Here is a 14431-nt window from a genome sequence, read left to right on the forward strand (position 1 = left end):
TCACTTAACTTTGGTTCCTAAAACATCTGTTCACAACATAGCTAAGTTTTCTACTTTATAACTTGACACTGGATATTTAGAAAACTAAGTAACCATTTTTAAACTGCAAGGACTCTGCACATATGACAGAATAGTGAGCTGGGAACTTTTTCAGGGGCTCAGGATACTGATACGGGGTATTGTTTTTGTACTGTGAAATTACATTTGTTCTGGTTGCTAGGATTCTTTTCATTCTATATATACACTATACAGTGCCCTCTTCCCTGATTCTCTCAACAGAGGTATAAACTTGCTTGTTACAAAAAAGAATATGTTGGAAACGTGGATGTGACTGTTATCTGATTGCCAGGTTAATAATACACAAATACCTGAATTATATTTGAAATGAAATTTCTCTTTATATTTACATTTTTAGAAGCATGTTGAAAATAACTGCTTCCTATTTTCTCCATGTTTAAACAAAAAAAAAGTTATGAAAAATTTCACACAAGATATTTTGGCTCATCCTCTAAATCCGTGTATGCGTGATACTACAACAATGCATCTGTTAGTACCAGCTTTGATTTTTCCTAAATATGTAACTGAACAGAGATTTTGCAGGATTTAAAACATCAAATAAATGGAAAAAGAACCCTTACTTCTCTCCTAAAATTGCTTTTTTTTGTACTAAGGAAAAGGAGACTCAAGACTCAAAAATATGTTTTACTTGTAAGAAGAGTTCAAAATTCAAGGTCTTAAGGTCTAACTTTTCTAACATTTTAAATTACACATAGAACTCTGCAGAGCAGTGCTCAGTAGTTCTAGTTTGCAAGTAGGACAGTACAATTAACTTGATTGCAGCTGCTCCTATGAACAAAGATTTGACAGGGTTTGGTCCTTAATTAACGGGGAGGACAGTCAGGTGTGAATTATAAACACACTGAAGTCTAATCTTCCACGGTGCTTTGTGCCTCCTCAGAGCTGTTTATCATTCCCTGTGTCCTGGAGTTCATCGCTGCAATACTGTTGAACACCTTGCAGAATAAGCCTTGAAGAAAGCAGTGTGCTTTCTGATCCTCACACTCCTCATCTGTTTGACCAGGATTAAAAAGTTTTTTTCGTAAAAATCTGACAGTTCTGCCCTCTTGTGATTTGACACTTGCACGCAAGACACAGAAGAGGGAAGCAGTGTGTATGAGTTGAAAAGTTTGTTAGTAATTAAACTAGTTGCAATTCTTTCTTTTAGACATAGCATAATCTTATTGCAAAGTAATGTATGTGGAAATTTATATATCACTCTGAAAACTACAGTAGAAGTTGTTCAAAAGGATAGTTGATGCTTAGAGCCATGTGTGTGTACATGTCTACTAATATATAGCATATGCATGTAAATGCAGCAGAAAGAGAGGCAGTAGCTCTACCTAATATATTACAATACTGTTGGACTCCTTCCACTGCTTTAAATGCAGTCATGATTTTATCCGACCATTTGGAAAGTGTGTGTAATTCATAACTCTCTCCTTTTTTAATTTTACATTAATTCCTCATCTGTTGCCTCTGCAAGAATTGTTTTTAGGACAGTTTTTAACGCTTGAAATAGTCATCCTATATATGATTCACCAGACATCTTCTAGATTTCCTGGTGCTGTTTTGGGGTATTTCATTGTTTCTCAGTTCCTCACCCCTCCTTTTTTTTTCTTTTGGAAGTGACTTTTTAAAAAAAGGTATCTCAGCAGGAAAAAGCCAGAAGCGCCAGTGCTTGCCAGAAGAAACTTGCTTCCCACCCTGTGCCTTACCTTGCGCTGGCGGGCTATAGCAATCCCGGCTGAGGCGGTGCTGCGGGGCGCTGCGCGATGCCATCGGGGCTGCTGCGAGCATTCCAGCGCTATCCCAGCGCTATCCCAGCGCTCCCGCGGAACAATGAGGGATGGGCGCGCGGGCGGCCCGAGCCTATGCACCATTACGTCAGCGCCTCGCCATATAAGGCGCGGTGCAGCCCCGCCGCGCTGCCCGGTGCGCTCCGCTGCGCCCGCTGCCCGGGAGCGTCGGCCGCCGCCGGCCAGCGGGGCACCTCGGCCACTGCTGGGCACCTGAGCTTGGCCACCTCTGGGCAATTCGGCCTCCTCTGGGCACCTGAGCTTGGCCACCTCTGGGCAATTCGGCCACCTCTGGGCAACTGGCCCGGCCACCTCTGGGCAACTGGCCCGGCCATCTCTGGGCAGCTCGGCTCGGCTACCTGTGGGCAACTCAGCCACCTCTGGGCAACTCTGCCCCGCCACTTCTGGACAGCCTGGCCTGGCTGCCGCTGGGCAACTGGGCACCTCAGCCCCCTCTGGGCAACTTGTCCTGGCCCCCTCTGGGCAGCGGGGCTCGGCCCTGGGCAGCCGGGCTGGCCCTTGGCAGCTCGGCAGCAGGCGCTGGCTCCGGCCGAGCCCCGCGCTGTGTGAAACATTGCGTTTGTCCTCCAGCTCAGGGCCAAGAAGAATGTGCGGAAGGTTTGGGTTAGGGCAGTTCCTCTCTAGCACTGATAATAAAGTCATTTTAGGTAGTTACTGATTAAGTACAATGTTTTCCACTTAGTCCCGCAGCCTAGGGTTCGAAAACGGAAGATCTAAATTCCAAGCCATCTTGTTTAATTAGTTGCTCTAAGGGAGCTTTTTCTGTTGGATGGGTTTTTTTCTTTTAATTTTATTATGACAAAAAATGTAACTTTAGCTGAACTCCTCTGAGGGGGGATATGAACTTTGAGCCTTCCTTTTTTTTTTCCTTCTGTAAAGAGTCGGGGTCCTTGGAGGATAGTATTTTATTTCCTGATGATGTAACTACAAAACAATTCTCTTAAGTGATGATGGGAAGGCCAGATGAAATCTGATTTTTTTTTTTCTCTTCAATGTTTTTTCTACAAACCCCTTTCCTTTTTCGAATGTTTGTGTTTCAGCTAACACAATTAAGCAGTCCAACCAACTATTTTTAGTAAGAAGGTCTTGAAGAAATGAGTTGTTTGTTTTAATATTTAGGAAAGAGGCAGAAAGCCAAAATATAGGATTTAGACTGAAGAACTTAAACCGTATCTCTTGTATTCCCTGTCCTTTAGTGTACACCCTGAATCAACGCTGTTGACACAAGAAAGAAATACTGGAAATAGGTACAAAATTTGTTATTGAAAATCCACTAAGGGATAACAGGAGTCAGAGAAACAAACTCCTTTTATGTTGGTGTGTAAATCAGACCATTGAAAGGCTTTCTACACTATTGAAGTAGTAGGTGCATCCACAATTAATTTATTTGCAGCATTTGAATATTAATCTTCATCTCTGTAGCTTAAGCCATTCTCTGCCTGCCTTTAGTGTGTTTTGTCATGTTGAACATAATGCTAACACTAAGGCAAGTTACTTATTTGGGGGTGTTGTCTGTAGGTATGAAGACAAGTGGTGATTAAGATGTTTGCATTTCATTAACAAGACAGACATCTTCTAGCTATCTTGCATATATTTATCCTGAGTGTAGCCTGAAAAAGGTACTTATTGTTTAGTTGACAAATTCCAGGCAACCCCTTGCATGGTTACTGAGTAAAGACTTCCTTGGAACTCTGCTGCTTATTTGCATGGGTGATCTTGCTGTGTCCTCTTTGTAAGTTTCTGAGAAAGTTCAGATTTGGGTATCTTGTCAGAAGACTTTCAGATTATTTAATACTAACCCTTCCCAAATGGTTTTGGAGATAGAAAACATCTTATTTGAAAATACCAATGGACAGACCAGGATAATATTTCATTTGTTGTTCTAGGAAGAGTTAATAATCAAATCCAAACAGAAGCAAAATAACCTGTCCTTTAGCCGATATTGGCCTATTCAGTTCCTTGGCTAATGTTTTTGAGGCTAACACTTTTTATCAAAAGCATTATGCCAATGTGGGTCATTTGAAATACAAGCTCATCTAGGTGACCTTGGTATGGGAAATATCTTCAGCTACAAACTCAGCCTTTCTGCTGGGACTGTTTAAAATGGCAGGACAACTGAAGGTGCAAGGTGCTAAGAGCAGGCTGTGGAGGTACTGCTGTACCCCCTTCTGATTTGCAGGAGGAGTCAGAGGAGTTATTCAGTGCAAGGTCAAGTAGGAGTTAAATGTGAATGCATCTTTTTTTTTTACATGTATCTATGTGAGCATAAATATATAAATCCTTGGAGGTGAAAACTACTGTTTCTGTCCTGGGTTTTTTTGCAATTGCTTTGGTTTTTTTTTTGCAACTTTCCCTTTACCTGCACACACCCTGTTTCTGTAGTCTATATGAAAATTTTTGTTCTACCACATGAAACAGTTGTTTTAGGCCATAAGCAGCTTTGAAGAGGAGGACTTGTCAAAAGCTGGGAATCAAAAATTCATCCTCACAATCTAGTTCTATTCTGGAGTTCCAAGGAACACAACTCAGATAGTGCTGGTGATAAGTTTATTGGTAGTCTGGGAACAGGGAATAGAGAATGCAAGTCCTTCTGTTTATAAGTCTGTGTTTACATCTGGGGATGGCCAAAATACAAACTCCTCGTTTCTTAATTCCTCTCTGCAATACAAAAGTGCACATCTGTGACCTTCTGCAAACCAGCTTTATCAAAGAGCATCAGCTGAGTGTATAATGACCTGACTTCCTTCTTTTATATTATTATGACTTAAAGGACATTGTGCAGTGCTACCCAAGCCCTGTTAAGGGCTTGGATATTTTATTAAAAATTCCAAGTTCTGGACTACTATAACATGAAAAAATCATTTTTATCTGAAGCAATGAATTGAGTTGCAAAGGAGCCTTCCTTTACTGCATTTTTACAGTTTCTTTCAGTATCTGTAGGTGGAATCCTGGCATTGGTGAACTACACTGAAGAGGGAAAAAAAAGCCTTTGGGCAGGCAGCTATGCCTGTCTTGTCCTCCATTGCTCCTTGAAAATGAATTTTGTTTCCTTAGTTACTACACATAGTTTTGCACAGAATTGGTGCATTTGCAAGTATTGTGACAGCAAAAATTGATTTGTAGATTGTTGATTTGTAGAAATTGGAGACCAAAAGAAAATCTAATTAAATCATTGGTGCATCTCCTGTCAGTGCAGGGCTGCTCTCTGCAGCTGCTTGCAGGGACTTTTTTCTAGTTGCTGCTTATCGTTTTGTATTGTTCTTTGTGCCCACAAAATCTTTCAAGATTTTACTTTAGAAAAATAGAAGCTGGGAAGATGGAAGATTATATGAGGCCAGAAGAAGATAGGACAAATAAGCTAGAAGACTTTGAGGCAGTTGTTTAGGCTTTATCTTAAACTATCTGAATTCTTCCTGTTACTTCCATTGTTAAACTTCTCTTTTTCTTCCCATGGCGTTTCATAGCAGCAGTTCCAGTGTCCTTAAACCCACAACCTATCTATTGCAGCATTTGACCCCTTCCTTTGGCCATTTTGTATCTAAGATAAATAAAGGAAATTAGAACTTGGGCCTGAGTTCAACAAAGCACTTAAAACATTGCCCTGTGTATTTTTGTTGAAAAAGGAAAGGACTTCAGCAGAAGTCTGATTTTAATGATATATTGAAATGTTTGGCTGAATCAGGCTCTTGGTCACATTTACTTCATGTGGATATTGTTGAAGCTTGAGGCTTCTGAAATTCTCCCTAGGGTCTAAATCTTTAGGTTACTTTCATATTCCAAAAATAAACATCTACTGAAGTACAAATACTGTCGAAGCTTTTATTAGTATTTTACATTACTTAGAACAGTTTGCTTTTTTGGAGGTGATCTGCTTAAGTTTTGCATGTGATACCCGGAGAACTGAAACGTATGCAGAGTTGACAAGCTGAATTTTATTGCCTTGCATAAATGGGAGCTGATATTTAATATTTTAATAACTCATGTGACTTCAAGGATTTTTCTCCACTGTGTGCTCAGCCTTGTCTCTGTAATCTGTGGGAGTTTAGACATTACTCAGTGGAAGAAGATTCACTCTAATTATTTCTTAAATTAGAAAAGTTTTGAAGGATGCTAATAATCTATCTTTATTATTTCTCCTAGCATTATGTTTGATGATCTCTTAGATTTCATCCGTAAAGTGTTTTAAGTTTCATATCCTAATGTATAGACTAATTTTTGAGTATTGCAAAGGGAAATTTGGAGGTTATTATGGCTTATTTACAGTCTGAAATGTACTGACAACTGATAAATGCATGTGGAAGGCAAGGGATCGAAGCAGGGGCAAGTTCTAAAGATAACATTCTTCAGATTAATGTGTCTTTTACTATGGACATGGGTGGAAAGAGATTCATATCTCCATTACTCTGTGGTTTTAATTTTTTTTGGCAGCAGGGAGAAATATTTTTTCAAACTCTCCTATTGTTTACAGATTCCATTATTCTCCCTTTCTTTTTGCAGATACAAATAAAATTCCTAGCCAACTATTAAGGATAATTAGATTCCTTTATGTTGAAGTTGATGACTGCACCTCTCAACTATTAATGGCTTCTAAGGAGAACTTGCAAGTGCTTCATATCTGCTTGTGAGATGGTTTCATTTTGTATATGGGACTAAGGGAATTTTTTATGAAAAAGACAACTTTTTGCGTGGCAGAGTTTATCATGAACAAGGATGGATAGAATTTAATTTGTATGCCTTCCCCTACTCTATATAAACCATACATATATAACCAAGTAATCCTTCCTCTGTGATAAAATGAGATAATGTTCTTTAGTTCATGAAAAGTCTGTACAAGAGTGTATTTTAAGAAGTTTGGGATTGGAGGTTTGTTTTGTTTGTGATGGGTTCTGCAGAGAGATTTTTTTATCAGCCCACCCCCACCCACAAGTATGCCTGTCTAGTTGGGCTATTTCTGGAGGCACGACAGCCATTTCAGTATTAATGCAGTAGCAAAAGTGAATTGTAATCCTGTGAAGACTTAGGACCTTGGAAGGTGTTCAGTTTCATGTCTGTAAACAGGCTTGAAAGTAGAACATATTTTAAATGTCTGCCTTTAGTCACTAGATTGCAGAAAAAATGACACTGTACTACTTTTCTTTATCCATTTCCTTTGAATTCAGTCAAAGCAAGATTCTTATTGTAGAACTTCAGGGAAGTGGTATGGCTGAAACATTTTGAGCTTCAAGTCTGATTCCACAGGAATCCCTGTCTCTTTTTTTTATGTATTAATTTAAGCTGTGTCTTGAGTCATTTTATTCAAAGTGATCAACTCCTTTTCAGAGCAGTGTAATTCTTGTTTGAATAAAAACTGTGCAGGTTTGTTGACTCAGCTTTTCACACTGCCATGAATTGAACATGGTGCCAGTGGAGGATGTTTCTTTCAAAGCTTTGATGATATGAAGTGAAAAAGTAGATCAAGTTATTGCAGGCTCTTTCAGCTCCTCCCTATCATGCACCATGTCTTCCCTTATGCTTTTCCTTTCACATCTCTTGTTCCTGCACTTGTTGCTCGGTGAGGTGTTCCACCAATGGCTCGGAGAGCAAAGCCTAGTACACAGGTAGAAGGGATTTGGCATTCAGTGCATTTCTTGGGGGTTGCAGGTTTACAGGAGCCTCCTGAGGCCATTGACTACTTCAGGAGCACAGGCCTGTCAGGCACACAGTTAGGTGAGTGTGGGCTTGAATGCATCAGAACTGGAAGAAGGCTCATTGGTGCCATTGATTTTATGCAAAGTGGAGTGCAAAGCTGTTATGCTTTATTTTCTTTTTTGGTGGTTAAGTAGAGAGAATCCAGAATTAAAATGTATCATGAAGTCTACATGTCATTGTTATAATTCTGTTGAACAGGCTTCTCTTGCCTTCTACTGATTAACCCAGTGAAAAAAGAGCTGTTAAAGAGCTTTTTTAAAAGGGAGTAAGGCTGTAGAAGAATGACTGTGGATGCTAAGGAAGGTAAAATTTGCAAAGAGAGAAAGTACTTTTTATTGGGCTGCCTGCATTAGCAGAGTAAAACACAACCATGCTCTTGGGCCTGGAGGCCCTTCTTTGGGTCTTAAGATGCTGCATCTATGTTACAAAATCTGTGTAATATCAGACATATTTTCTGCCTTGATAAACCCCCCCTTAGGATTCCTGGTAAGAAATACATTCAAAAAGGCTTTTCTTATTCTCTGTAATTTCAGTAGCTATATGTTAGTTCCTGTTTAAAGCACAATGCTTCAAGTTATTGGTGATTTTGGTACCTGTTCAAGGAATATGTGTTGAAATAACGCAGAGGCAAATGGATCCTATACAGGCTGGTTTAGATTGTGGATTCCTAGGGATGTAATGTAGCTCATAAAACTTTGATCCCTTTGGGATTCAGAATTGCTGAGCTATCTGATGGATTCATAGTTTAGAAATGTGACTTAGTTGTGCGGTTCAGTTCTCTGGTCTGGAAAAGTATTTACAGGATTTCTTGACCTCCTAGGGTATAGTCACATGTAGCTCTTTGTGTTAGTCTTGCCCACAGCAGGTACTGTTCAAGGAGTCTCTTGGGCTTGGGGAAATGTATTTAGCAGACTCAGACACTCCACAGCTCCAGAGTCTGCAACAAAAATTTTACAGAACCCTGGAGTGAGGAAGGAGAACAAATACAAAAGGGTATTAATTTGGCTTTTTTACAGCAGCTGGCATGAGACATATCAGCCTTAAGAGCCATTACTTTTAACTCAGCAATATTGAAGTTGTGTCATTATCTGGGAACACTTTTATTGATCTCATGTCTCCGGGTGTTATGTCAACAGGATGGACTATTACTAAGAAAGTCTTCTAGGAGATGAACTAAATGCTTGAATAGCCTACAGCTTGCTTCATGCTTGAAAACTGAACTAAAGCACAAAAAAAAGTGGTTTAAGGAAATTCTCTTCCAGCACCTGAAGGAAAGTCAAAATTTTCTTTTAGTCCCTAAAATCTTACGCTCTTTAAACAGTCTTCCTTGCAACCTTTCCCACTGCTTTGTAGTCTGCTTTATTTTGTGGAGATTTTTTAGTTGTTGAGTACTTTATTTTTAACCTATTTTGTTCAGCTACCTATTTTTAGTTGTAAGGAAGAAGCTTCTGTACCTTTTAACATTGTTTCCCCTGCGTAACTTGATTGAAAGAATTTTGAGAGAGCACAATTTCTGTCTTCTGTTTGCTCTGGCCAGTGAACTCAGGAGCTTCTAATACGAAGATTAATATCAATTAGATGAAAGATACTTACAGTCCATACAAATTGCACTTATAAAGAGTGTAGTCAGGATGAACTGCATAGAATTGATTAAAGAGAGCCATGTGTTGGGTTCTAGTAGTGATACAGTTTCTTGTAAGTGAAATCTGTAATGGCATATTCTGCTTTGAAATCACATAGTACATTTGATAATTGCTGATAATTTATCTTATAAGCAGACTGTACTATTACTCAAGAAAAAATAAGCTAATTTCTTAAATAGATTCAACAGAAGAGCATTGATTTTAGTACTTTTAGGTGACTCTACAGAAGATTTAAGCACTGTAAATCTGTAGATCTTCAGGTTATTTACCCCCTTCCTCCTCTCCAGTAAATACAGAACTATATAATAAGTAAATATTTGTGCATAACTCTAGCCAGTAGCAAGGACAGAGGAGAAAAGTGGTTCTAGTTATTTTAATGCAGTACTTATGATAGTACTTATGCAGCCGTTTTGTGTTTAGCTTTTAAAATGATACGGAAATGTCTCTATTCCATTTACAATAGACAGAGGCCTAGAACTAGAAAGCAGCTAAAAACAAGTATATTTTTGAATTCCTAATGTATGTTCTACTGGTTAAATCCAGATCCAGTTGTGCATGACCTCTTAGTTTGATTCAAGTTTGGAGCACATGAAGTTTGTTAGTTCTTTTCTGTTTTACTCTATTTTTCTGACTTTAATTGTTTTTATTTCAAATATAGTAGTTGGGCAGAGGCTATTCTCACGTAAAACAAATCAGTCCTTGATATTGCTGCTGAGCAGCAGCATACATGAATCCAGCACTACCAAAATAGGAGGAGTTATTTTGCTAGAAGGCCAAGATGTGTCCAGAGTGACATAAGGTTATACAGAGCTTGACAAGAATAAACACTTTGAGAGCTATAAAATTGCTTTGACCTTGGGGCTTGGGAACCTAAGTGGAGCCTTAACTTTTAGCTATCTGTGTGTATGTAAATCAAAGCAAGTCATGGCCAGAAATGTTGCTAAGTATATTTTTCTCAGCAGTCAGTGTGACAGATGGTTGCAGTTCTTGGAGCAGTTGTGGTAGGCATAGGTATCCCTGGAGCAGAAACACACATAGCTCAGGGGCTTGTGGAAACCCCGATTGTGGCTTTGCTCGTGGAGAGCAGGGTCTGAGTCAGAGGGAATTCTCAAGTGTCTCCAGATCTGTTGGGAATCACTCTGAAAAGTTTATGCAGTTTTGCACAAAGGAGTTCTGGGTGTGTGTGAACTTCAGTGAATGATGGTTCCAATGGATTTTGACTTCTTTCAGCTAGTTAATATTTAGAATGAATGACTGAAGGCTGTTTGTGATACCTTAGCTTTAAATAATGTCCTGGTCTATGTTCCACATGTATTGATGTCATAGAATTTGGTCATTTAGTCAAACTCATTACTTTTGTTTTGATATTGGGCTTTCTTGGAAGCATTTCCTCTATTTTAGGTACTTACTAAAAGCAGCAAAGCTGCCCTTTTTTGGTAGTAAATTCCTACAGACTTCAGGGAATAGCATTAACATAGGTAATACAAAAAGAAATGGGGAATCACATTTGTGAATCTTTTTGCAAGTACAATAATTTGTTTCTTTTCATAGCTGCAGTATAACAGAGAGACCAAATCACTTTGTGAAGTTGTTTGGTATTTTTTTTTCTTTAACTACTGTACCAGCTATTAACAAGTTTTTTTCTCTTCTTGTGCTATTCTGTTCCTCTCTCTGGTTTTTACGTGCATCTAGGAGCCAAAACCTATAAAAGAGGCTAATGTTGGTCAGGTGAGGTTCCAGTTTGTCATGTTGGAAGAAGAAAATCCATTAGTGGGTTATTGGAAGGTGGAAGGAGGGCTGTGTGAAGATGCCAATGTCCAATGGAGTGACTGGGAAGAAATGGTTAGAGGCATTTTTAGCATTTGTACTGGAATGCAGGGAGGCTCATCGATTGCACTTTTGTTCCCTGAGGGAGATCAATGGGACAGGGAAGAGGTCCAGAATCGGGAAGTAGTCTGCACAAAATCTCAAATGCTTTTCACTTTGACATTAATCTCAGCTTAGAAAGGAGAATGCCTGGATATTGCATTTCTGCATGGAATTATCTTAGAAACCTTGTGTTTCAAATAGGACCAGCTTCTTACTGTCAATTGCATGGCATTGAGGACAGAGAAAATGGTCACATCTTTCATAATGAAGAAAAATGTTCACTTTGTTTTCTGGTAGAGTTTTGGCTTTGATTTTTTTGTCTTCGTTCTTCTGACCCCGACATTGTTCCATCTCTCTCATAGTAATTTCTTAAGTGACAGTGATTTTATAATAGAACCTTATTGTTTTGTTGTGTCATTTTTCTGGTGAATATTTGAATATTTTACTGTCACTAAACTTTTCTTCTCTTTTAAAACCACTTCTTCATTGACTTGAACTATGAAAGCTGCTATATCTAAAACCCCATCAGGTGACAGTTCTTTTAAAGTGTATGTTTGTGTGCATGGTTTTATGACATTTATAGGCTATCACTGTTTCCACTTTGATGAACAATGAACGTACCAGGAATGTACCATGTGCAACATTTGAATGCAAATCCTAAGTTAAACACTTTCACAACTCTTAAGCTATGGGTGTATTGGTACAAGCTGGAATTCCACATGTTATTTCTCTCTTAGGAATTGCACAGATCTCTTAGGTATTCTTTTGGCTGCTGCCTTTTGGGCATATGCATTTTATAAAGTTGCTTAAAGAAAACATTTTTTCTTTCTTGTTCATAAATGCAATTTGTGAGAGAATTTTGTTCCATTTTTTGAGAACCTGTAAATTCAAATGAAGTTGGGTTGTTCTGTGTGGGTTTTTTGTGTGACTAGTTGGGAACAAAATTGTGATTCTGTTCTGGGTGTCAGAAAGTTTGTAAGTGCTACAGAGCAAGCAAACCATGAAGGGGAACACAGCTCTCAAGCGGCTGAGTGGTTCAGACTGAAAAGTGCTTGGGCTTCTGAATTCTGTGAGCATGCTCAGATGTTTTGTTACTTCCAAAGAAATATTACATCATCTTATTTGCAAAGTCACTAGGCTATAGCTGTCTTTACATCCAACAGAGGTCTCAAGTGGGATATCAAATACATGCATTACATAATCAGAACAAAGCCTTTATTGGTTGATTGTACCCTTAGGGTGGGATGCTGAATGGTAGTTGCATATGGAAGACATAATCTTGCAGACTTAACCATTTCCTAACCATCCTATCAGCAGCTGTGAAGTGAAATAATAGCCTGGGGATAGGATTCACTTGGGAAAAGTGTAGCTAAAGAAAATAAGATTTTAAATTGGTTTAATGAGTTCATCATCTTTCTGTAAATGCACGTAAATGTATTGAAACAAACAGAAAGAACCAGAAGAGTTTTATGGATATATTTATAGACTGATTTGCTGAACTTTCATGTGGTATAATTCCTGTTGTTAATGAATTCAAAGGAGGTAGACCAATTTCCACCCAGTCTGTGGTTTTAATTTATTGGAAAATGATCCATTTAAAAATACTGGAAATAATTATTTTTTTGGTTATGGAATATTAAATTTGTCTTTCTAAGCTAATTTAAGTACTTTTTAGAGTTATTCACTTGTTAAGGACCATATGTGCAAAATATGTGTCTGGTGACTTTAATTGGTCCAGTTCAGAACTGATCTGGTTTTTAATAAGAACTTTTTTTGTGAAAGGTATAATATAGAGCTTATAATTCTCAAGCTACATGAAAGTGATACTAAAGTTTGGTCTTTTATTGATTGTCTTGGTATTTTTTGTGATCTCAGTCTAGTTTTAATGAACCTGGATTTCATAAACCAAATTAAATGAACAGGTAAGTCCTTACTCTGAGGGAAATGAGACCACATTAAAAAAACAAAAACCAAACAAAACCCTTACATTAAAAAATCTGAGCTTTATGTTATGATGATCTACATGTGATTTCCTGTGTTGTCTTAATGCAGTTTTTATATGTGGCTTCAGGGTCAAATTGTACTGAACTTTCAAATTAAAGCTGCTAGTCAGTCTCTGGGTGTGTGTACCTTTGAGGCTGGAAGGTGTTTTTCAGGGAAAATGCTGAACCCAAGGCCATGGGTTTTGTTTCTCTCTTCCCTCTTGTGCTACTCCCAGACTAAATTAGGCTCCAGTATGAGTAATCCATCAATATTGACTTCGCTTTTGAGGTATATTTCTTGAAGAGTGGGAGCTGGTTGACAAGTTTTTTGTTATTGTGCCTGTCCCAACATATCCTTAGAAATAAAAAAATGGATTTGGTCATTTCACAGAATCCCCCCAGTTCTTCACCACATCAGTTTCAGATGGACAGTGCTCCCATAAAAATCTTGAAACAAGATACTGATTTTAGAAGTGTTGGTCTCAAAATACTCTCCTTGATTCTTCAAGAACCACTGGGACAGGGTTGTGTATAGTACTGAAGATCCTCAAGTGAAAAGCAAGGCATATACAGCAGAATTTAAAACTTCCTTGTATTTTTGTCCAGTCACAGTGTAATTCTTTGGGTTTTTTTGAAATGCATACCCATTACAGAGTGTGGATGAGCACTCAGTAGACTTAATAAAGCTAATATGAAAATTTTTGATGAATGCAAGTTTCAGCTGTTATCCATTGGATGGGCAATAGCTGATGTTTAACATCCTACCAACTTGCTTTTCTTTTACTTATTAGCAGTTCTGTTTAGAAAAGTAGAGAGGAGAGGGTTGGGTGGGGGGTGAGCCTATGTGACATTTTCTCCCTGATAGTTATTCATGTAGGCATCTTTCTGTTTCAGTCTCCCAGTGATATTTATACCAGTGGGGGAGCAGACATTGGGACAAAGGATTACTAGTTAATTTGGGAAACTAAATACACATGTGACTAATGTGTTAAGGAAAACACCACCACAAACACCCTGCAGGTTTTGGTAGGGAAGCATCAGCCTGTAGGATTTCTCTTTTTGACTGTGGAGCTTGCCACATGGTCTTTTTGCTTTTTGTCCTCTGTGAATTAGTCCTGAATACTACTCGGAAATAAGTAAGGAGTAAGGAAAAACATAAATCTACATGAATTGCAGTCAGTTTCATAGGACACCTTGGAAGTAACAAACATCAAACTCTGGGATGAAAATTAGGCTTAAAAAACAGGTAAAATAACCTAGCATGTCCAAGAAGAGTCACTCAATAACAAAACTGTAAATAAAAGTAAGATGTGCTGGATAGTTCCCATTCTTAGCATAAACCTGTGTCTTTAAGTAACTAACAGTGGCTTTG

The 14431-nt window shown here is 38.4% G+C and overlaps 2 protein-coding genes across 4 annotated transcripts in view; one reads left to right on the forward strand and one right to left on the reverse strand.

The window, feature by feature from the left end:
* CMSS1 (cms1 ribosomal small subunit homolog) overlaps window positions 1–14431 on the forward strand; it is a 227246-nt gene that overhangs the window by 38864 nt on the left and 173951 nt on the right. The window lies entirely within an intron of this gene.
* The window catches only part of FILIP1L (filamin A interacting protein 1 like), a 191377-nt gene that overhangs the window by 36191 nt on the left and 140755 nt on the right, over window positions 1–14431 (reverse strand). The window contains exon 1 of one of the 3 annotated variants that reach the window (XM_071433560.1): window positions 1776–1936. The exons of the other annotated variants lie outside the window; for them this stretch is intronic. The gene's annotated coding sequence lies outside the window, so the exon portion shown is untranslated. Of the gene's footprint in view, window positions 1–1775; window positions 1937–14431 lie in introns of those variants that run through there. 3 annotated transcript variants of the gene reach the window in all.

This window comes from Agelaius tricolor, unplaced genomic scaffold (assembly GCF_023055355.1).
Source record: "Agelaius tricolor isolate 1412-34295 unplaced genomic scaffold, bAgeTri1.0.p SCAF_9, whole genome shotgun sequence".
Taxonomy (NCBI): domain Eukaryota; kingdom Metazoa; phylum Chordata; class Aves; order Passeriformes; family Icteridae; genus Agelaius; species Agelaius tricolor.